Source organism: Natrix helvetica, assembly GCF_964273705.1.
Source record: "Natrix helvetica genome assembly, chromosome: 15".
Classification (NCBI taxonomy): Eukaryota; Metazoa; Chordata; class Lepidosauria; order Squamata; family Natricidae; genus Natrix; species Natrix helvetica.
This window is the reverse complement of record NC_138565.1, coordinates 11,199,835-11,223,864: the sequence shown is the minus strand read 5'-3', so window position 1 is coordinate 11,223,864 and position 24,030 is coordinate 11,199,835. Positions and strand designations below refer to the sequence as shown.

At 48.9% G+C, this 24,030-nt stretch overlaps 1 protein-coding gene across 3 annotated transcripts in view; it reads right to left on the bottom strand.

Annotated features, from left to right (window-relative positions):
* FAM163B (family with sequence similarity 163 member B) overlaps nucleotides 1-21,592 on the bottom strand; it is a 39,594-nt gene extending 18,002 nt beyond the window's left edge. Inside the window, exons 1-2 of one of the 3 annotated variants that reach the window (XM_081967508.1) lie at nucleotides 21,218-21,592; nucleotides 6,262-6,361 (exon numbers count right to left, since the gene is read on the bottom strand). The gene's annotated coding sequence lies outside the window, so the exon portion shown is untranslated. Of the gene's footprint in view, nucleotides 1-6,261; nucleotides 6,362-13,029; nucleotides 13,076-21,217 lie in introns of those variants that run through there. The other 2 variants (XM_081967507.1, XM_081967506.1) reach the window with 2 other exon arrangements.
* Between the last annotated feature and the right edge of the window lie 2,438 nt (nucleotides 21,593-24,030).

Here is a 24,030-nt window from a genome sequence, read left to right as displayed (position 1 = left end):
TAAGGGCACACACTGCAAACGGGGAAGATAATTGGCAGTAACATTTCCTACTGCGTAGACCTGGAAGCTGGAAACTCTCTAAAGCCCCGGGGGGGTGGGGGGGATTCAGAAGAGGAGACGTTCCACATGGAGTGGTTCAAAAGCAGAACTTCCTGTCTAGACTTTTGGAAAAAAAAAACACAGGATCTTAATTGGGGGCTCTCCAGGCTTCCAGAGCGATTGTGCAACTCCACTGGACATTTGCTAGCTGGATTTTCTTTTGGCTCTTGCAGCTAAATGTGCACTCATGTTTTCTCCCACTGTGTCATTTCAGGGATCTCAAACACAATTTCATTGGGGCCACATCAGCATTATGGTTGCCCACAAAGGGCCAATTGAACGTAAGACTATGACGACTCACAGCGGCCAGATGGGCATGGGAGGGTGGTCACTGCCGGGTCGCCACAACTGTGTAGGGGTGGCCGGGTGGGTATGGCCGGGTAGTGTCTCAGGATGGCTGGGTCAGGATGGAACGAGTTGCACTGGCTAACTGGATATGGGGATAATTCAATGCCTCAGAAGCTCCCAAACTGCTGGCAGCCAAGCGTGTGTGCACACACACCCACACCCTACATTATAGGTTTGGGGACTTTTATCCACAGAGGAGGGAGAGGGCCTTCTCCCCAAGCCCAGGAATGATTGGCAGTTTGCAAACTCAGATGTGAATAAAAGTCTCCAAGCTTGGGATTGGGTGTGGGTGTGGATGGGTGTGTGTGTGTGTGTGCATGGCACGCCAAAGAAGCTTCTTCTCCCAATCTCAGACATTGTTGGCATTTCCCTGTCCGGGGCCCCCTCCCAGCAAAGCAGGGGGTGGAGGATGACCCTGCTGCGTGTGGAACCACGGAGGAGAAAGTTTGCAGGAAGCAGTTTTCTCTGAGTTCTACTTCTTCCTTGACAGATCTGAGAGCAGGTGGAGCAGGCAGGGGGGGGGGGCACTGCTCCCCGGTCCTGCACGAGGCAGGCTGGCCCCTCAGATTTTATTCACATCTGAGTTTGCAAACTGCCAATCATTCCTGGGCTTGGGGAGAAGGCCCTCTCCCTCCTCTGTGGATAAAAGTCCCCAAACCTATAATGTAGGGTGTGGGTGTGTGCGCACACACGCTTGGCTGCCAGCAGTTTGGGAGCTTCTGAGGCATTGAATTATCCCCATATCCAGTTAGCCAGTGCAACTCGTTCCATCCTGACCCAGCCATCCTGAGACACTACCCGGCCATACCCACCCGGCCACCCCTACACAGTTGCGGCGACCCGGCAGTGACCACCCTCCCATTACCATCTGGCCGCTGTGAGTCGCCATACGTTCAATTGGCCCTTTGTGGGCAACCATAATGCTGATGTGGCCCCTTGAAAGGGAATCCCTGTTTCCAATTGTAAGGATGCTTGTTGTCAACCGAGGGGGAGGGATATGACACCATCTATCTCCAGCCACAACACGGTCCTTTCAGCAGTTCCAAGAAGGCTCCACACCCCATTTGCACTGCTCAGGTACCCCTTAGGACACAGATAAACCCCCAGGTGGCCTCAATGACCCTCTAAAGGGATGCAAATGGCCAGTTGTCTGCAAGGACAGCTGCAAATCCTTCCATTCCCCACCATCCAGTCAGAGCTGAAGAAGCTTCTTGGAGGAGAAGCAAAACATCTTCAAAGAAAAACCAAAAACTCCAGTTGCCTCCTGAAAAAGCATTTTTGGGAGCATCAAGATGCTTGGGGTGGGGGTGGGAAGGGGACTGTGTGCATGAAGCCTCCCCCCAGCCATCACCCAGCTGAAAACCTTATCCCTGGGGAGGGCTTCCTGCACACAGTCCCTTTCCCACCCCCACCCCAAGCATCTTGATGAGATTGAGATCTGGGCCCTTCTGGAACCCTCCAGTTCTTTTCTCGCTATTCCTGGGACATTTAAAAGACCTCCACCAATGTTGCAAGGTCCACCCTCAGCTGCGCTTGGGGCAAACGGCCAGCTCAGGTGGCCCTCCAGCTCCCTGGGCAATGAAGCCTTCGAAGCCGACGTCCAGAGGGTGAGCTGCCAGGTGCGTTTGTTTGAGGGGTGGGGTTGATGCAGCCCCAGGGCAGCCTGGACAGGGACCACCGGCTTCCGGTGAAAAGCTGCCTTTGGTTAAAAGGTTGGTCTCCTCATCCATCGTAACACAAATTCTGGGCAGCTTCTACTCAAGAATGAAACCACCTTTGCACAATAAAAACCAAAGTTTAAAAAAATAAGCAAACATAAACAAAAGCTGAAAAACCTGACACCACAGCCACCCTCCCCTGTAACGCAACCCCTTCTTTCTCCCAGCTCCAACCGCCTCCTCCAAGCGCTTGGGGAAAGAGCCAGGGCAGGTTAAAGGGGGGGGGGGCGATCCCTGGGGGGAGAGGCTACCAGGAAAATGACTTTGATCTTAGCCAATCAGGACTCCTAATCCCACCAGAGCTATGAGGTGCCCTTCCTCCCTTCGGTGCTTTTGCAGCTCCTTTCGTCATGGTAGACTTTGGCGCTTGGATAAACAGTAGAGGCCGCCAGACATCACAGGAAGGCCTTTTGGGGCTCTTAGAGACTTGGTCAACATCTGGCTGCCAAGGCCTGTCCTGGACAAACTGGCAGTTGTTTCAAGCCTTGTCCTCTTTAGAGGATCTTCTGGACAACGGAATGGATCTATGAAGAACAGTTGCAGGATTTGGGTTTGGCTGGTCTAAGGAAAAGAATGGGTAGAGGGGACATGATAGCACTGCTCCAGTATCTGACGGGCTGCTACGAAGAAGAATGGGTCAGCTTATTCTCCAAAGCCCCAGAGGGCAGGACAAGAAACAATGGTTGGAAACTAATCAAGGACAGAAGCAGCCTGGAATTAAGGAGAAACTAACTTTCTAACAGTGAGGATAATTAACCAGTGGAAGAGTTTGCCTCCAGAAATCAGGAGCCCTCCATCACTGATGTTTTTAAGAAGAGTCTAGACATGGTATAGGTTCTCCTGCTTCAGCAGGGGGCTGGACTAGAAGACCTCCAAGGTTCCTTCCAGCTCTATTCTGATTGACTGAATGGCTGATGTCTGAGGGTTTGGCAATTGTCTTAAATCCCTCTCTGGACTCACCACAAAGAGCAAATCAACCCAAATGTCTGACATGTCAATAAAACAGCTTCCTCCCAGATTCTCCCTGATGTTGTTTTAATCATTGTGTGGCAATGATTCAAATATTGGAAGATGCCCTCCTGTCTCCCTTGGTCCTTCTCTTCCCTAGACCGGCCATGCCCAGTTCCTGCAACTGTTCTTCGTATGTTTTAGCTTCCAGTCCCATCATCATCCTGGTTGCTCTTCTCTGCACTCTTTCTAGGGGCTCAACATCTTTTTAAAAGCTTGGCTGCTCAGCAGTTTGAATCCCTAATGAAGTGAGCTCCCGTGACTTGTCCCAGCTTCTGCCAACCTAGCAGTTTGAAAGCACATAAAAAGTGCAAGTAGAAAAATAGGAACCACCTTTGGTGGGAAGGGAACAGCGTTCTATGCGCCTTCGGCGTTTAGTCATGCAGCCACATGACCATGGAGACATCTTTGGACAGCGCTGGCTCTTCGGCTTTGAAATGGAGATGAGCAGCGCCCCCTAGAGATGGAAATGACTAGCATGCACCTGTGAGGGGAAACTTTACCTTTACGAGAAAGAATGCAAAGAAGAGCGCAACAAAGGGGACTTGAGGCCAAAATGTAGGATTAACTGGGCATATGTAGTCTAATGAAGAGAAGGACAACGGGTGATATTTGAGGGATTGTCACAGAGAAGATGGGGCCAACCTATTCCCCAAAGTACCTGAAACAATGGATGGAAACTAACAAAGCAGAAATCCAGTCTAGAACTAAGGATAAACTTCCTGACAGGGAGAACAGTCAATCAGTCCAGAAGTTCTTTGAGCTCCAACATGAGAGGCTTTTAAGAAAAGCCTGGACAACCATTTCTCCAGAATGGTATATAATCTCCTGTTAAAGCAGGAGTTCCCTTTCTGCTCTATTATTCTATATTCTAACCCCTCCCCAAAGAAAACATTAAACAATATATGTAACAATAAATTAAAGTTTTCTACTGTGGTGCGGGTTGTGCAATATCTTCTCAGAAATTAAAGACTGGCCCGGTAGATCAGAAGAAAAAATATCCCATCATTTAAAAGGTGACTTGTTCTGGGCTTTTCACATATAATAGTGAAGACTGTTTGCGGCCACAATCTTCAAATTACAAGCACCCTTGAGACCACATAGTCCACCCCTTGCTTGGTGCAGGAAGCCAATTTAAAGCACCCTCACCCAGAAGGCTGTCCAACCTATCTGAGACACGGGCTCCATCCTGGTGGGAAGATCCTCCTAATGTTGGCCCTGCAGGGCCAACCCCCTCCTCCTGCAAAGAAAGTCTGCACGGCTCATTTCCACCCTGCTCCAGGTTCAGGCTTTTATCATTTTTTAAACCCACAGAATAATCTTCTTTTGCACAATTTTATTTGTGAGGAGCCTCTGCACACAAGCAGCTCATTTTTTTTGTCCCAAACTTTTCGTCCAAAGCTGAAGACTTGGGGAAGTTTGTTCTGAAAGGCAACATAGAATCAGCCCAAAACTGCTGATTTGTCGTCCAGTCTTGATGCTTTGAGAACATCCCTTCAACGACCTTCCATCTGCTCTGGAAGATAACCCAGGTTTTGCGCTGCTGCCAAGGAGCACATTTGCGCTCAACAGAAGCCGCTTACCAATGTTTTATTAATGCCTCCAGCTATGTCTCCTCAGCCAATTCCCACCCTCTCTAGATGTGACTTGAAGGTCACTATATTTTATCAGTCAGACACCAGCTGCCAACCGATTGGGTGAACCATTTAATCTAACCAGGCACTTAAGAGGGACTTCTATAAAGTAGTTTCATAATTGGTGCCATCACCACATTGTGAGAGCCGGCATCCAGCAGCCCCTTATCCCACATCGAGGCTGGTTTTCCCCCCTCCCTCCCTGTAGCCTGGGGAGAATCCAAAAAATAAATGTAACATTTTCATTTGGCAGAGTTGATTTGCCAAGCAGTCAAGGGGCTCTTCTCTAACTTCTCTCACCATTTCCTCCATGGACTCAGAGGACCAAGACAAGACAGAGTCCTGGAAAGTTTTCTAGAGAAGGGTCTTCTTCTTCTTCTTCTTCTTCATTATCCTCATTCTAGCCTATCCACTGCAGGATGAAGGCCTCTTCCGCATGTCTCCAACCAATATGGTCCCGAGCTTTCTTTTACCAATTGGGCCCACAATACTTGCTGATGTCATCAAAGGGACTTCAAAGCTGCTATTTCTAAGACAAGAACTTTTGGAGGGGATCTTTGCAAGAACTCAACCCATCCAGGGACGGAATTTACCTTTGCCACAGGGCACCGATGCCCAGAAGTCTGAGCTGCACCAGGACCACAAAGAGGACTTCCTGCCAATGGCACATTTGGTAGATTGGTAATAGATAAGTTGGGGTGATCAGTTTTTTAAAATTTTGCTATTAATCAAATAAGGAAGAATTGCACCCATTTTGAATATTTGATATCCTGTAATAACACCCACCTCTTTTTTAACAACAAAAAATGGGCTGGTTTGATTTATCCAACCATATCTGAAATCCAGTTGCCACTGCTTAATGCAAGATCAGTCTGCAATAAGGCCCACCATGTCCATGGTTTAATTATGGTTGCCACACTGACCTGGGAGGTGGGCATGGCACAGGAGGGCCATGAAGAGACTCTCTTGGAAAGTTACCCCCAGGACTTTAGGTGGCATCAGCTGCAGCTCCAGGCAGGAGCAGTGGCGCAGCTATGTTGCCCACAGATAAATGGATGTGACACTCTGTGAAACAGGTCCCTAGCAACCAGATGCGACCATGGCCATCAGGCCAGCTTCCCTATCTCAACACTGTGGAGTTCTCCAGGCTACCAAGGAATTTTCACTTATTGCTGAACTGGATCAGTCCCAGGTCTCAACACGTCAATGTTTTCATGGATTATTTGATTGAAGAGACAGAGGGAATGTTTACCAAGCTAACACCCTAGACGACAGAAATAAAATTTGAAATGATTTTGATAGGTTGGGAAAAAATAGAAAAACGAGTCTGAAAGTAACAGACTGAAATTTAATAAAGACAATAGATTCTTTTAAAGGAAACAAAAATCAATACACAGTGTACAAATAGGCAACTTGGGCCACATTAGGTCATTGCTTCAGAGATACCTGCTTACCTAAACAGAGAAACAGAAGGACCGGGACAAGCATAAGAGCGGGGGAAGGAGTCACTTCCAACTTCCTGCCAGCTTCCCCACTGAGTTTCCTTGTGGGAATCTGGCAGGAATCTTCCTTTTTTCCTTCCTCCCTTCCCTTCACAGGCAGATAAGTGTGAGATAACTGAAAACGGGTGGGAGAGTGGGCGATGGATTGCAAGACTGGCTGGGAAACTGTCACAGAACTCTGAAAATGAAGATCACGTGATTGCAACAGTAACAGTAGCATCCAGCAGCACCGAAGCAGCCACAACTTTCCAAATTTCATTCCCTTGTGAGACACGGATCCTGGATTTTGGACACTTTCTATATATTAGCCCATTTGAGTTACTTTGGTTCACAAATGGTTGCCTTATGACGCACCATTTTGTCTAGCTAAAGTCCATGAATTGTAGTAGTATATAGAATGAGAGATACCAGGCTTGGTGGGGGGAGATTCCTGGCAATAACATTTGTTTAAAAAAAGGATACAGTATTGTGATCCAACACTCTTTTTGCAAGGAAAGCAGAAATGTAATTCACAGAACATTTCAAATCTGGTAGTAATTCCAAATCTGTTTTGGACTCCATCGTCTTCAGTAATGTGTCCAGTTGTGTTCCAGGTTTCAGAGATATTGGTCTAGTGTTGAAGACCCCAGGCTAGAAATGAGGAGAGTCTGGGCCACGTTCCTCTCTCAGCCAAAAACCCACCTCATAGGGTGGTGGTTGTGGGGCAAATAGGAGGAAGGAGCAGTAGGTATGTTTGCCACCCTGAGTTACCTATAAAGTAACAAAGGTTGGATAAAAATCTAATGGATAAATAAATAATGGAAAAAAAGATGCAGAGAAGTTCAGTGAAGATGGCCAGGGACTAGAGGCCAAGTCCTATTCAGAAAACCGAAGGCAGGGGGGATAAAAAATGAAGATTTAAAAAAAATGGATTTTTAAATTTTAAATTGGATTTTTTGGGTTTTTATCAAATCTATTTTAATAGAATGCTTTTGGAGTAAAAATCTATCTAAAGGTATTTTTCTATTTAAGATACATTAATATAGTTGACTCAGCCTGAAACGGAGCTTAGTTATGTAGCATGAGTCTGTCTATTCTGCAATATCGGGACTGTCAGTGAGTCAACAGGGGGTCAGAGGAGGAGCTGCTGTGGGACAGAGGTGACAGTGGCTCTTTAAACATTATGATTTAAATTGAGTTGATTTAAATCAAGCCTTTTTACTAGTGATTTGTGATTTAAATTGACTTGATTTAAATCAAATCCACCCTGACCGAAGGAGCTGACTATGTGGAGACTTGAGGAGGGATCTCTTCAGTCTTGACTGGACTTCATGTGAAGTCACCCAGACCCCCAGACCCCTTCGGTCTCATTTGGTTAGCCAGTCACTGTCTACTTTAGCCTCCTTTAGTCCCCTGGTCATCTTTGCTGTTCTTCTCCCAACACTCTTTCCAGAGTCTCGGCCTATTTTTTGCATCATAGCAAACGAGACCTCTATGCAGTATTCCAGGTGTGGCCACGCTAGTGTAGCATAGAGCAGTACTCTCACTTCCCCTGATCCTTTATTTTGTCTTACGTTAGTTTCCTAAAGATCTTCCTAAAGATCAGATTTCCAGTTTGTTTTGCTGCTGTGCTGTCTATGCCAAGGAAGCCGAGCATGACCGGAATTTCAGACTTTGCAATGCTGAGTCACAGAATCTCATATTTAAATGCGTCTCCTCCAGCCGTGCACTTTTGCTTCCCCATCCATGCCCTCTGCCACCAGGAATCAGGTCAGGAGCCCATTTCAGGGCCCTTGGGGGGCACCTCCCAGCATCCTGTGGAGGTGGCCCCCATCCAAAGCCTTCCATTGCTCCAAACGGAATTGACCACAACTTTCTTGTCATGGTGAACAGACTGAGGCAATTTTGAAAGTGGCATTCTCAACAGAGGCTCCGTTTTCAGCACAGAAAGAAAAACTCCCACCACTTGGTGGTCCAGGCAACTGCTAAGAAAATGGGCAGGGGTGAAAGGAAAGACCCCCAGAGGAGAAGGGAAAAGGGAACACAACTGCTTTGGAGAGGAAGGGGGTTCTCAGTTGTGATGGTGGTGGGGAGGCTATAATACCTTGTGAAGGAAATTCCTGCCAGGCGCCACCTGAGGGGTAGCAATAGCAGAAGCCTTCTATGCAGACTTCTATACAGCTTTCCAGCCCTCCCTAAACAGTTTACAGAGTCAGCCTTTTGCTCCCAACAATCTGGGTCCTCATTTTACCCACCTCAGAAGGACGGAAGGCTGAGTCAACCTTGAGCCGGTCAAGATCAAACTCCAGACTGTGGGCAGAGTCAGCCTGCAATGTTGCATTTTAACCACTGGGAAGGAAGGAAGGAAGGAAGGAAGGAAGGAAGGAAGGAAGGAAGGAAGGAAGGAAGGAAGGAAGGAAGGACACTAGCAATAGCACTTAGACTTCCATACTGCTTCACAGCCCTCTCTAAGCTGTTTACAGAATCAGCCTCTTTCCCCTAACAATCTGGGTCCTCATTTTACCCACCTCGGAAGGACGGAAGGCTGAGTCAACTTTAAGCCTGGTGAGATTTGAACTGCCTGCAGTGCCGCATTCTAACCACTGTGCCATCATGGGTAGGCTAGCATTTGTATTCTGCTACAAGGAAGCCCCCAGAGAATCACCAGCTGCAGCTTTAACTCTCCCCCCCCCACCCCCAAGATTTTTATTTGTAGTTACTTGTATCCCACCTTTATTGTTTTTACAAATAATTTTAAGGTGATGTACACATGCAAACACATCTTTCAGGAAAGGAAAAATTAAGATGGAAGAGGACGATTGAAATAAGGTGCAACAGGAGCAGCAAACAGATCAAAATGATTTAGTTTCATAGGAATTCAACATTTTTCTGCTGATGATCAGGAGATTTAAAAAAATGGATTGGATTGGTTGTGCAGCTCAATTAATGCAACTGCTGATTTCAGGCTTTTAGGGAGAATTCCTTAGCTGCACAGCGCCTTCCCTGCCTTCAGAAAGAAGCCACAGCATCTCTTTCCGCCTATGGTAACTCATCGCACCTGGCTGCACCTGGCTGCTCCAGTCTGGAAAAGCTGCACCATCAGAGTGGGTGGGAATCACAGTACAAATAATTTTCACCTGACCTGACTGGCACACAGTGGCGCAAGTGAGTTCCTGCAGATAAATTGAAATAGGTTCAGAGAACTCTCTCTAGAGGAATATAAACCCTTCCATTCCCCACTAGCCTGTCAGAGCTGAAGAAGCTTCTTGGATGAGAAGTGAAACGACTTCAAAGAAAAAAACCCAAGAAAGTCCAGTTGCCTCCTAAAAAAGCACCTTTGGGAGGTTCAGAGAAGGTGTCCCAACTGCCTTGATCTGAACCCTAAGCGAGAACAATCTGCAACTCTATTTAGGAGAGAAAGTCTTTACGAAAGGTGAAGTGCAGTACAATAAGGCAAAGCCGGATCTAAAATTTGCATGCCAAATTCCCAGGCATAAATCCCTCTTCCCAGGATCCTCTCCCCACTCCCGATTGTCCTATCCTATTCAAACTAGATGTTCATCCTTGGTATGTCGCTACATTCCTTCGAAGCCCTGGTCCTTGAATTTGAATCTCCAGCTGGCACCCATTCGGCTTCCCTCCCCTCTGTAGCTCTTGGGGCGAAGCAAAGGTGTAGGGTGAATGTGAGGTGGCAGAAAGGAGGACTAGAGGGAAGACCTTCAGAGAAGGTCTCTGGCCAAGATGGACAGGGAACCAGAAAGTGGGCCATCTGAAGACAGATCAAGATAGAGGAGTATCCTGAGCCCCTAGAAGAGATGCCCCCAGAGGGACTGGCTGGTCTCAGACAAAACTCAACCAACTGGGACTACAAGTCCCAACATTTGGTTAGATGCCTACCTTGTTTTGCAGAAGACTTGAGGAAGAAACCAGGGATCAGCTCTCCCAGACCCAAGAAAGGCTGCAAAGATCAAAGTAGTGGAGTCTTTGGCAAGAAGTGACCATGTCACCTTCCAGTCTGGGTTATTAAACAACTAACACCCAGAAACAGTGGCTCTCAGGAGGGACAATTTCAACAGGGGCTACTCGGGATCCCCAAGGCAGGATAAAGTCAGTGCAGGTTGGCTTCTTCTCCAAAGACCCCCCACCCACCCACCAATTCAGTGAGAAAAGGGGGGGCACTTAGGGAAACAGCTGATATGTAGCTGATGGAAGGGACATACATGGGGGTGCAAAAGGGGTGCTACCAGCAAGTAACCATACCTGCAAGGGGGGAAAAATAACCCAAAGGCAACAAAGGTTTTTGGCTTCACCTGTAGAAATTCAAATCATAGGAATTGGGGGAGGTTACAGGCAGCCTTTAGCTCTTCGTTTGCTTTGATCTTGTCCTCAAAGGGAAGCTAGTTCAAAAGGATCCAAGCAGGACAAGCGATAAAAGGGAGGGGGCCAAAAACGCTAATTGGGAAATGGTGATGTTCCCCGGGTATCATAAGTCTTAAGTCTTATATGGTGGAATCTCGAAGGAGCTGCTGTCACCTCAGAAGCACTAGGTGGAAAGGGCTGGGCCCAAAGAGGCTGCCCAGGGAACAGCCAGAGTCTGCAGCTGCCCAGTCCGGAGGGGAGGGGAGAGAATGGAATGAAGAATTTAGAGATAGAATAGAAAACAGAACAGGTTACAGAATAATATAAACTACTAGGATGGGATGGGATGGGATGGGATAGGGATAGGGATAGGGATAGGGATAGGAAGAGAAGAGAAGAGAAGAGAAAGAGAAAGAGAAAGAAAGAGAAGAGGGATAGGATAGGAAAGGAAAGCATAGAATAGAAAAAAGGACAGATTATAGAATGGATTACAGAAATGGGATGGGATGGAAGAGAAGAGGGATAGGAAGAAGAGAAATAGGAAGAGCAGATCATCAGAGCAGAGCATAGGAACAGGAACAAGAAGAAGAACAGGAACAGAACAGGTTTATTGGCCAAGAATGATTGGACACACATGTGGAATTGGTCTCTGGGGCATAAGCTCTCAGCGTACAACAAAGTAATATAATCATATATACCAATAGGAGAAGGTAAATAGAAAAGATGAGAAAGATAATAATATAACCATACGTAAACATAAGGATATAAAACATAACTGTTAATTTTAGTTGGTCTACCCTCAATTTAGTTTAAGGCTGGAATCTCTCCACTATTTTTAATACTGGCAGGGATGTTCCATACAGGCCACCAGGTGGAAGGATTCATACAACGTTGTTTGGTTGCTGAAAGAATCGGCTTTCTGTGCTTCCCAAATACATAGCCTCTGTTTACACAATCTGCTAAACCCAAATTAGCAACCAGAGATTCAGCAGGTTCTGACCAGTTCTGGAGAACTAGTAGCGGAAATTTTGAGTAGTTCGGAGAACCGGCAAATACCACCTCTGGCTGACCCCACCCCAATCTATTCTCTGCCCCGCAAGTCCCAGCTGATTGGGAGGAAATGGGGATTTTGCAGTATCCTTCCTCTGCTATGCCCACCAAGCCACACCTATCAAGCCACACCATGCCCATCAAACCACGCCCATAGAAACGATAGTAATTTTTTAAATCCCATTACTGTTAGCAACGTATAACATACTATGGGAAACACTTCTACACTTGCTGTGTGTGTCCAGACCAAAGAGAAAGAAAGAAATTGAGAGGAAGGACTGGGGAGGGGAGGGAGATGGAGGAAAAACTGCATCAGGAAAGAAACAGGGGGGAGGAGGGGGGGCTTTGTGGTTCCTGTATCCCCGTGCAAGAGAGAGGCAGGGGCAAAACAGGAGGTCTGTGGGGGGTGGGACAGAGACCTTGGGGATGATCCTGAAAGAGGATGATGACCAGCCAGCTTCCAGGGTTGAGATGCCATACCCCTCCCTTCTCTTCAAGGTCTCCCGGATGCTCCTCTAATATGTGCTGATTTCCTAAGATGACTTTCAGAAGAGGGACCTTCCAGGCGCTGGATCAGCAAAGCCTCTTCCCCCAGTTTTGCAACCTGGCAAAGTAGAGCAGCTTGGGGGTGGGGGAGATCAGCACAGTGCCAGCCAATAGGATGATCTCACAGCCTTTGGGTTCCAGGTGTGGCTGCCCCTCTGCGACCAATCAGCATCCACCAGGGCCCTTCCCAACAGCCTGGAGGGGGGGGGGTGTCCTGTTTCTGCAGCTGGCAGAAAGGAAGGTCTCACTGCAACCCACATCCTCAGCTCTCCTCTTGGGCCGTCTGGTCCCAAAGGGGGAGTCAGGAACAATTGCAGATGGCTGACTGGCTCTTATGAAAGGCAAATATCAGCACTGAATTGAAGCAAATTTACCTTCTATGGGAACGTGATTTGGAAGACAAATGAAGCCCAAGGTTCCAAAAATGCAACAGGCCCTGCCTCTACTGGCCAGGAAGGGGAGGGCAGAGGGGGGCTCCTTTTTGGTGCCCTTCCCCTGTTCCACCCTTCAAGGTGAAGACAGTCCAGGATTTCTGACTGCCCCACTCCATTTCCATGACTAGCTTCCCCTCCTCTGCCTCATCAGCACAGCCGGGCTGCAAACCTGCGACCCCGAAAGGCCGAGGATCCCTCAAAACACCAACAGCGTTTCTGACATGGCTACATGAAAGCCTTTGAAGATCTGGGTGATGTGGGACTTCCCATCAGAAGATCACCCATTCAGGGCGAGAAAACACGCCCATCAACGTTGCTTTCACAGGAAAAACAGCACAATGCAATCACTGACCAGATAATAGCCCTTCGACAGCCCTTCCATAAGACACGGATCCAGGTTTATGCTCCAACCGAGGAAGCAGAACAGGGGGAGGTTGAGTGTTTTATCATCAGGTTCAATCTGAAATCAGCTGACCATTTAGGGGGGGAGGAGCGGTCGCTAATTGGAAACAGGAAGAAAACCTCCCCTGGGGGTTGAGTCAGAGCCAGGTGGGAGCCCAGCAGGCGCTCGAAAGGGGGGGGGGCTTGCCTTGGGGACACCAAGAGGTGCAAGTTTAGTTGTCAACACTAGTGTTGTTGTTTTTAAAAAAAAATTATGCTCTGAGCTGTCCAGGGCAGCTTCCTCTTATAGAAATTAAAAACAAAAAAATAATAATTTAAATTGAACTGCACAATACAGCAAACTGAGATAAACCATGATTCCTTCATGGTTAATCATTGTCCAAAAGTCTTTCCTGGCCACCTTGTGGCTTCACTACTGCAATGAGCTTCCCATGGAGTTACTTAGAAGCCTCAGCCGGCCCAGAATGCAATGGGGATGGCAGTGATGAGACTGTTCATATCTGCTCCATGAGCTGCCCTGGCTGCCAACTTCCTTCCAGCTGCAATTCAACATGCCAGTCATTACCCATGAAGTCCTTCATGGCAACAGGGTCTGGGTACCCAAGGGACTGCTTGTGCCCTGTAGTATCTTGCCTATCAATTCAATCTGGCAGGATCTGTGCGCTCTGGGTTCCTTTGATTAAGTAATGTCTGTTGGGCCCCCCAGAAGAGGTCCTTCTCTCTGGTCGTGCTGCCTGCCCTCTAGAATGGGCCACCACCCCACCCCCTGTGCTTTGAAGGGGCCTAAAGACCCAGCTCCTCTGAGCAGTGCAAGGTGCTTATTCCTGGTTTTCACCATATTTTGCCTTTTGCAAAACCATTTAATTGGTTTATTGTTCTCTGTAGATTGCAAAATTGCCCAGAGTCACTTGGAATCATGCAGTGTAAACATTTAATTATAAAAAAAATTAAAAACAAAAACAAACCCTCTATCTTATAAATGCTACTGGCCAGTAGGAGGCATGATGTGATCAGGTTTTTTTTTTCTTTCTTTGAGACTTATCAGGCATAGGTTTAAACTCCTTTTCCCCAGATTTGCCATGGGAGTCAACAGTTAGAATTCAATATTGCTGGCAAACTCTGCCCACAGCCACAAGTTCAGTCCTAATCGGCTCAGGGTTGACTCTGCCTTCCTTCCTTCCAAGGTTGGAAAAATGAGGACCCAGATCGTTGGGGGAAATGTGTAAATAATGCTGACATTGTAAACCGCCCCGGGGAGTGCTGTGAAGCCCTGTGGAACGGTATAAAAATCTAAGTGCTATTTGAATAATTCTAGGCCCTCGGTGGCTCTACAGCACATCACGTTTTTCTCTTGTCTCGGCTGTGAACCGCTGGAGAGTTGGGCCTGGGACATGCGCAAAGTCTCAATGCAGACAAACCCATCACAGATTAGCTCCTACTAATCAGGAGCAATTATAATATGTGTAAAATCTAAACAAAACCCTCTCAAGGGGAAAGATCTTAAAGCTTCCAGCACAATCTGAAAGTATGTAAAAAAAAGAGGCCTTAAGAAGCCTGTGGACGAGGATTTCACCAGATGGCGCACACAGAAATCACATTAACCGTATTATTGGGACAAGGAGATGGAAAAGCTCAGTTGTATTAGCAAAGACATGCCCAGAGGCTACCTGTGGACCACATCACCCACCACTGCATATGTGCACTTCCAAGTGAAGCTAACCAACATCTACAATTTGATCTTGAACAAATGTTACCAGTAAGGAATCGCTTTTGACGTCCTGAATTTCCCTGTTAAGGAACCAGAAAAACTGTGGAATAAAACCAAGATGTGGAGAAGGAAGGAAGCTTAACAAAGCATTTAAGAGACTGTTAGAAGCCTGAAGAAGCCATCTTAGAACAAGGCTTGAGATGGAAATTGACGCATACAAACCATGATCGTTTTCCAAAGCTCTCCGAACTCAGGAGGAGGCTCCATACTCAAACGGGTGTGCTAAAAGACACCAACCTACAGATGGGAACCGCTTCGAAGAACGTCAAGCAAAGCTGAAAGATGAAATTCTGCACATATCAACTTCCAAGATTCCTCAGATGATCTTCCCTGTTTGCAAGAAAGTTTAGAAGAGAAAGTTAGAGCAACACTCCGATCATTACAAAGTCAGAAGCCCACAGGAATTCAAGGAGCAACAGAAGAATCAAGAAAGGTGCTAACGGGAACTCTGAGGCTCCTGGCTGTTCTCTCAGTTCAGCTCTTTCCCTGCAGAATTTCATTACCCAACCTAGTGAACATCCTCAGGGACTGGCATTGATGATGTTGCCTACTTTGGTAATGAAACGTCTGTAAGAAAACAGCCAGACTCAGAGAGCACCAAAGACCCCACCTTTCGACCCTGAGCTACAAATATTCTCTTTCATTGGTAACTAAACTATGCCAGCAAATGCGTAGAACATATTCAGTGGGCAGCAATGGAGGAGATCAGATACCTATCAGCAACAAAAGAAGCAGCAGTCAAAAAATATGCCACAGACCAGGACTTGGTAGGGTAACTTTGGAAAAGATATTCAGATTTTTTTAATTTATTCAATTAGGCACCGCCTACCTCCAAACGGACTCAATTGTGCACTGCACAATAAAACCAAAAAGACAACCTCTGTGGAATCTAAAATTGGACTTCAAAGAAGCAAGATAAAATGCAGGTGCTTTTAAACTTTGCTGATAAAGAAAATTCCTGAGAATATCATGAATAGCCAAGAAAACCAATGAATGGACCATAGAACTGATCAGTCCAGAGAATTTACTTGAAGCCAAAGGCTGAATGAATCATATTTTGTACCCAATATGCAGAGATCCCGGGGGGGAGGGGGGGATTTGGTATGGTGGTTAAGACACAAGGCTAGAAACCAGAAGGGTGCAAGTTCCACTTCTGCCTTAGGCACAAAGCCAGTTGTGTGCGCTTGGTTCAGGCACATCTCAGTCTTAGGAGGAAGGCAAGGGAAGTCATTTCCAAAAAAAGGTTGCCAAGAAAACTGCTGTGAGTTTGTCCAGGCAGTCCCAGGAATCAACACTGACATGAAGGGGCCCAAAAACCCGGAAAAGACCCAGCTCCCTTGAGGACCACTCCGTAATGCTTGTCTCAACCACAACAGCAATAGAAGAGCCCATTGGAAGAGCCCAAAGGCCAGTCTGGAAACAGATGATGCTGAAGGAAGTTTATCAACATGGTTAAGGGTTGGCACTGACACAACAAACACACAATATAGTCCATCACAGATACAGATTAACAGAGTTGGAAGGGACCTTGAAAGGTCATCTAGTCCAACCCCCTGCCCAAACAGGAGACCCTACACCATCTCCAACAAATGGCAGTCCAGTCTCTTCTTGAAAGTTTCCAGTGATGAAGCTCCCACAACCTCCGAAGGCAACTTCTGTTCCATGGGTTGATTGCTCTCCCTGTCAGAAAGTTCCCCCTTCTTGAATCTCTCCTTGGTCGGTTTCCATCCATTGTTGGCACCTTGTCTGGGTGCCTTGGAGAATAGCTTGACCCCCTCCTCTCTGTGGCAGCCCCTCAAATATTGGGACACTGTTATCATGCCCCCCCCCCCCGGTCCTTCTCTTACTAGACTAGCCATACCCAGTTCCTGCAGCCGTTCTTTGTATATTTACTAAATGTAATCTGTCCTAAACTTCATTGCAGGAAAAACGATTTCAGCAATCGAGTAGTAAATGTGTGGAACACCCTAACTGATCCTGTTGTTAGTTCCTCTGACCCAGATACCTTTTACCTTAAGCTGTCTACCGTGGACTTTACGCGTTTCCTACTAGGTTCCTAAGGGGGCGTGCATAAGCGCACCAGCGTGTCTATCGGCCCTATCTTACTGTCCCCTATGTACTTTTTGGGTTTATGGCTACGTTTTGCTTATTTAAATCCATTTATTTCTGCCATTTTTCCATATGTTTTCATACTTGTTTCTTTGTACTTGTTGACAAACAAACAAATAAATAAATATTTAAGCCTCCGGTCCCCTCATCATCCTGGTTGCTCTTCTCTGCACTCTTTCTAGAGTCTCAACCTCTTTTTATAGTGTGGTAACCAAAATGGGGTGCAGAACTCCAGGTGTGGCCTTACAAACGAGACCAATGCAGAGTCTGGACTAGGAGGGTTTCCCCAGAAGCCTCATGGGCAAAGCTGGCAATTCTGGAGGTCTCCCCACTGCACAGGGGGTTCTCCGAGGCCAGGTAGCCAGTGGGAATGGTCTTGAAAGACACTACCTCTGTGACGGCTTTGGAGGTAGCAGCAAAGGGTATATATATATATGCCTGTGCAATCTGGGCTGCTGTGGATCTTATCCCACCAAGTTGGAAAGAACAAAAAGAGTTGAGTAAGAGCTGAATGGGGGAGGGGATGCAATGCTCGTCTAAGGTTCAATAGATTTGAGAGACTATTCCAGCACAACCTGCACTGGTGAAGCAGCATGGTGTGCCAGTTAGCAGGGTGACGAATCCGCTCCCTTTGTGGCAAAGCAGCCACGGGACACCCCACACAAAGGCCACCCAAAATGGAAGGGGAATTCATTTTCAGGACTCCCCCTCCGAATCCAGCCTCTTCTGCGTGCGTTGGTGCTTCCTGGGTGCCCAGGGAACATGTCTCAGTCCCAGCAGAAGCCGGTTCTCTTTCGCCAGATTTCAAGCTGATCATCTGTTTTCTGACTGTTTTTCTTATTTCATATTTAACTGGCTGTGGGCTCCCCTGAGCGCTCAAACCGAGTAGACAAATGAGACAAAGAGAAGCGGAATGGTCTCCTCCGTTGTTTTCTTCATTTCCCTCTCCAACGTGAGATGTGATTTAGCCAGCATTGCTCAGAGAAAGAGGCAGACTAAACAGGGGTAAACCAATACTCAAAAAACATTTTGATTTGGAACCCAGAGCAACTTTTAAAAAATTTTGAATGTGATATTTGGATTATATTAAATATGTTTGCTTTCTTTCCCCTCCCCCCCAACACAAATCAATTAAAGCAGTTTTTATTACTGAAACCTAAACAACTGAAATATGGCAGTGACAGCAACGGAGCCCGTAATCTGAACGTTACATTAAACACACTTAAAATTTTAGCAGAAGAAGATTTTGATTGGAACAAGCCTGTCAATATTTTAGTTCTGAAATGCATGATACTCGTATTTGACAGTATGTGCTATCCTGCGAGGAGGAGCGTGTGGGATTTTATTTTGGGGATATCAAAGAGACCAAATTTCCCAAAGCTTCTGCAAGGAATGATGGCTGGTCTCCTGTCCTTCGGCTGCCAACTAACCAAAGAAAACTTGGCACCAAGATCAGACTTGAAAACAAATTTCTGCTTTTTAACCGGCACTAAATGTGGCAGAAAATGACTCTTGGCGGACTCCCCCAAAGAATCACCCCAACGGCCCAAAATGCCCCCTCAGCCAGAAGGACAGTTGAGGAGGAGCCTGCTTTGGTCTCTATCCCCACCCACCCCCGATACCCACACATTTAGGAAATCTATTCTGGCAAGAGGGATCCTTGGATCTCTTTGTCTCTCTCAGGTTTTAGGAAGACCTATTTCTATTTCACCAAGCTCTTGAGGGCAAATGGTTTTAACAAGGATTCTAATTTGTAATGTGTATTGCTTTAATTTTGTATTGTTTCATGCTTTTCATTGTTATTAGCCAACTTGGAAGACAGAAAAAAAGCAGAAAATCAGCCATAGGTTAGCAACAACAATTTGCATTTTAGCCTGAAATTTTGCTTGTTTGGCTCCAATGACATATAATGGAAATGCACTGGACTGACTCCCATCTTGCCACAGGTGGTCTGGCATGGGTCGTGGCTCTGGCTGCAGCATGGCTGTGGACCCCAAAACTGGGGGGGGACAGTTGTGGGATGGAAGAGCCGTTGAAAAGGAGCGGGTGGCCGAGAAGCATGAGTTCAAAAGATGCTTCACTCAGCCTTCTAAATTACAAGGCGGAGTTCATTCAGCTGTGACCTTGGCTGCTGCTTCTAGGTCTTAGAGGAAAATCACCTGGTTTATGATGTAAAGATGCTTCAAAAAGGCCTCACTGTGTTTAAGGGCCAAAGGGATTTTATGCCATGTTACACAAATTCTTTTTTCTAACTTCCCTAATGTTTAGCTTAATCACTGCAATATATACACATTCTTTATTGTGCTGTCACCGATTTTTGTTTCTTTGATTTAAAAAGTGCATGGTAAGATGTGTCTGTGGATCCAAAAATGGACTAGCAACCAAACTACCTGCCTGTGGACAGTCCAGCCAGCCAGGCCCCCCTGCTCATCCCCACTTGACAGGGTCCACGGAAGGAGAAGCTCACATACTCCTCCTCCTCCCCCACAGCAGACAAGCACACAAGGTGTGGCAAGCAGGACCCTCTCAGGGACCCCAAAATCCCCAGGATGAATAAAGGGAGGAGGAGCTGCAGCTGTTAACAAGCACAGCAACACAAAACCTAACCTCATAGCCACACCGCCTCCTCCCCACACTTGGCATCATCTGGAGAGCAGCCCACGAATTGTGGGCGGCCATCAAAATGCAGATGCAGAATAAAAAATGAGTGAATTCACAGACTCTTGGTGTTTACTGACAAACCCCCCCCCCCCAAATCCCTAAAAGAATCCATTTGGGAAACTAATGTACACCCCCACCCCCACCCCACCCCAACAAGGCTATTGCTTTCCCTGAGCTGGGCTCCCTGTTTCCTTCGATCAAAACATTTTCTGACCTCTGACCCTGCAAATAAAATTGCTGACCTTTTCCTCCTCCCAGACGCCCCCAAACCGTCTGTGAGCTCTGCTCAGTCCCTACTCCTGTTCTGCCCTGAAAGTCAGTCTCTGGATGCCCTGCAGAGGATCTGCCCTCCTTTCCTGCCACTGGAAAGGCAAACCTTGCAAGGAACAATCCCAGCAGACGATGGGTGCACAGGTGGCCCTCAGGGGACCCTCTTGCCCGTGTGTGTGTGTGTGTGTGTGTGTGTGTGTGTGTGTGCGTGGGGGTCTTTAAGCCCTTCTCTCCTGAGGATTGAGGCACAAGAGCCCCTCCGGCCACCCACTCGACAGGGCCTGCTTCTTCATTCACCCTCCTTTTACCCCTGAGGGCCACTGCAGTTCCCCTCCAGGGCTTCGGCCTTCCCTGCTCCTCACCAGCAGAGAGACCAAGAAGAGGCCACTGCTGGGGCAGGCCAAGGTCAACCGGACCCCTCTGACGGCAGGACCCTCCCTGCCCTCTTGCAGCCCAGCAAATGTCCTCCAGGTACCAGTCAAGCCCCCCAGGCCCAGGCCTGGCCCCACACCTGTGGCCGCAGAGCTTGGCCTTTCCCGCGCCTGCTTCCAGCCAGCTCCCCCCTTGGCCTGCCGGGGATTTCGGCAGGGAGAGGGGCGCGTGATTTTAGACGCTTCTCGCCTCCTCCCTTTCTCCTCGGGGCCTGAGGAATAAAGACCCGGAAAGCGCCGCCGGGAGGAGGAAGCAACTTTCTCCACTCAGCGCCCGTCTCGGCTGCGGATGGTTGAGTCGCTCCCGGGCAGAGAAGCGGCGGTCAGCCTCCCACCCTCCGAAGAGCTTGGCGGTTGCGCCTCGGCCTGAGCCACGGTCCGCGCCACTCTCTGCCCAGCTCCGGACCAAGCCGAGGCTCCCCAATCCCTTCAGCCCCGGAACTTCTCCGCTGCTCTGCCTGGCGCCCCCCCTTCCTCCCGCAGCCCGGAAAGGCCAGGCCCGGGCTGGGCATCGGCTCTCCGGACTCGCCGGCCCCTCCGCCCCCCAGCGCCCTCCGGGCAGCGGCTCCCGCGGGCTGCGGCGGCTGCTCCGGCTTGCAACGCACGAGCCGCTTCGCCCCTCCCTCGCCCGCTCGCCCGCCCGCCCGTCCCTCGGCGGCTCCAGTTTCGGGCAGCGGCGCGGGCCGCATCTGGCGGCAGCGAGCCCCGCATCCTGGGCGACCGGCAGCGCCGCCGCGGCTCCTCCGGGAAAAGGTCCGAAGTTCCCTCCGTCACGCGCGGCCGGAGCGGAGCCCGCGGCAGCAAAGCCGAGGCCGCGCGAGGCGGAGGCGGCGCAGCGGAGCCTCCGCTCCCGAGACCCGGGGGGGGGGGTAGCGTAGGCGCCGCCGTCCATCTCTTACCTCCGACGCCTGGAAGGGAGCGGGGCTCGCCGGCGCAGCTGCCCGTCTGCTTCAGGCGCGCACTGCCGCTGGCCGGGGCTTCCGCCGGGGGCGCATCGAGCAGCGAGGGAGGCGGCCGGCACGGAGTGCTTTCCCGCTGGTTGCGCCGCCGCCGCCGCCGGGACCCTCCCGGGAGAGCCGCCCGCCAGTCGCGGCCGAGCCTGGAGACGCGCCACCTCCGCACCTGCCGCCCCGGGAGAGCTGGGCCGGCAAGAGCGGCTCGCGCGGCGGCGCCTCCGGCCGCGGCTAAAGGGCAGAGCGAGGCGGCGGGCTCGGACGCTGCCGACGGGAGGGAGCGAAGGATGAGCGCCGCCGTTCTGGGCGAGAGGGGAGGGGGAGAGGAGGAGGAGGAGGCGCGCACGCGCGAGGCGGCTCCGCGGGGGCGCCGTCGCTTCTCTGACAGCCCCCCCCGACCCGCCCCCTCAGCCGCGCGCGCCCGGCCGCCTCCGCAGGTGCCGCTTGTGGCGTGGGGAGGGGAGGGGGGAGGCCGGTCCCGGGAAAGCCCCCGCCAAGCAGCGCCAGCCTTGCCCGGTTGCCCTTGGCCGGCGCCCAGGCCGCCCCGCTTCTCGCAGTCCCGATGGCGTCTCCGGGGCGAGGGCTCCGGGGAGCGGGGCCGCTTGGGCATCTGGCTTCTCTGGCCGAGGGACAGGCTGCGCTCCGGCTGCGCCCTGGGAAAGGGGGAGGCCGGCTCTGGTCCGCCTCCCCCAACAGGGCCCCGGTCTGGCCGGCCTCGCGCTCCCGACCCCATAAGGGCGGCTGGTTGCGGGTCGATGCCCCGGATGCCCCGCCGGATTCCCGGGGCGCCCGCAGGAGGCGAGCGGGGCGAAGGGCGCTTCGGTGCGTCTTGCACCCATCCCGGAGGGCGTCCGAAGGGCGCTTCCCTGCCCCGCTCTCTCCCGGCCAGCAGCGGGGGCGAATGGGCGGCGTTTGTCTTGCTAGGAAGGTGCTGGCAACCTCCGAGGTGCCGTTGGTTCCCCTTCCCCAACTTTCCTCGGGGGCTTCGTCAAGAGAGCTCTTCAGCCTAATTGAATCGCCGTCTGTGTACAAGTTTCATACATTGTCTTTGGTCACATAATCAGCTGGAGGTCTGTAGAGATTCTCTGCCATCCAGGTCATGGTTGTCCCAAAGGTGTTTTTTTCAGGAGGCAATTTGTTTTTTCTTTTGAAGACGTTTCGCTTCTCATCCAAGAAGCTTCTTCAGCTCTTACTGGATGGTGGGGAATGGAAGGACTTATATTCCTTGCAGGCAGCTGGTCATTGGCATCCTTTTAGAGGGTCCTTGAAGCACTTGGAGCTGAAGAAGCTTCTTGGAGGAGAAGTGAAATGTCTTCAAAGAAAAAAACCCAAGAAAGTCCAGTTGCCTCCTGAAAAAGCACCTTTGGAACAACCATGACCAGGATGACGGAGAATCTCTACAGACGTTTAGCTATGCAATTTGGAATGAATATCCTTGGAATGGAGTGGGAGCAGGAATGGATTCCCAGAGGAAAAAAATTGCAGACTACAGAAACCATTTGCACCACTCAGGTGACCCTGAGGACACAGAGAAACCTCCAAGTGCTACAACATCCCTCTACAACAGTGGTTCTCAACCTGTGGGTCGGGACCCCTTTCACAGGCCTAAGACCATCGGAAAATACATATTTGTGATGGTCTTAGGAACTGAGACACCAATTTTATGGTTGGGGGTCACTACAACATGAGGAACTGCATTGGGAAGGTTGAGAACCACTGCTCTACAAGGATGCAAAAGACCAGCTGTCTGCAAGGAATATAAGTCCTTCCATTCCCCACCATCCATTAAGAGCTGAAGAAGCTTCTTGGATGAGAAGTGAAACATCTTCAAAAGAAAAAAAGAAGAAAGTCCAGTTGCCTTCTGAAAAGCACCTTTAGGACAATCAGCCAGATAGTTAGTCTGGACTTTTTATACTCCTATCGTCCTTCCCAAGGGCCTGAGGTAGGAGATGTTGTTTGATAGTGTTGTTGTTGTTGTTGTTGTTGTTGTTGTTGTTGTTGTTGTTGTTGTTGTTGTTGTTATTATTATTATTATTATTATTATTATTATTATTATTATTATTATTATTATTATACCTAAGGGTAAGTTGAGACAGAGACATTTGTGTATGCATCCACTAAGACTTGGAGCCCACTGTTTAACATTAAATTATTACTGATGGATTATTTCTCACATAGCCGACACTTTAGAACATGGCCTTTGCAGATGCCTGGAGGTGAATTGATAGGTAAACCACAGATCTAACTGCTCTTCTGGATGGACTAAACCAGCATTCAGCAACTGGTGGTCCATGGACCACTGGTGATCTGCGAGAAAATTTTGGTGGTCTGCAGAAAAATTATTTGCATTTTTTATATTGCACTAAATCAGGGGTCCTCAAACTACGGCCCCTGGGCCGGATATGTGCATTGAATGCTTGTAATAATAATAATAATAATAATTTTATTTGATTAGCCGCAACCCTCTCCCGAAGGACTCGGGGCGGCGTACAATCAAAACAGATAAAATACAGATAAAGACACACATACATACATAAAGAACAAAGACATATACATGTGCATGGAGGAGGTAGATTCATAAGTGAAAGACAATTAAAAAACACAATTTAAAATCCCATTAAATAAAATTACTGAATTAAAAAACCCATCAGGAGCGTTATGAAGTTATGATTGAGCCAGGCCGGCTATTTGGAATAGGTGGATCTTGAGCTTTACACGGAAGGAGCGGAGGTCAGTAGTGGTCCTAATATCCGGGGGGA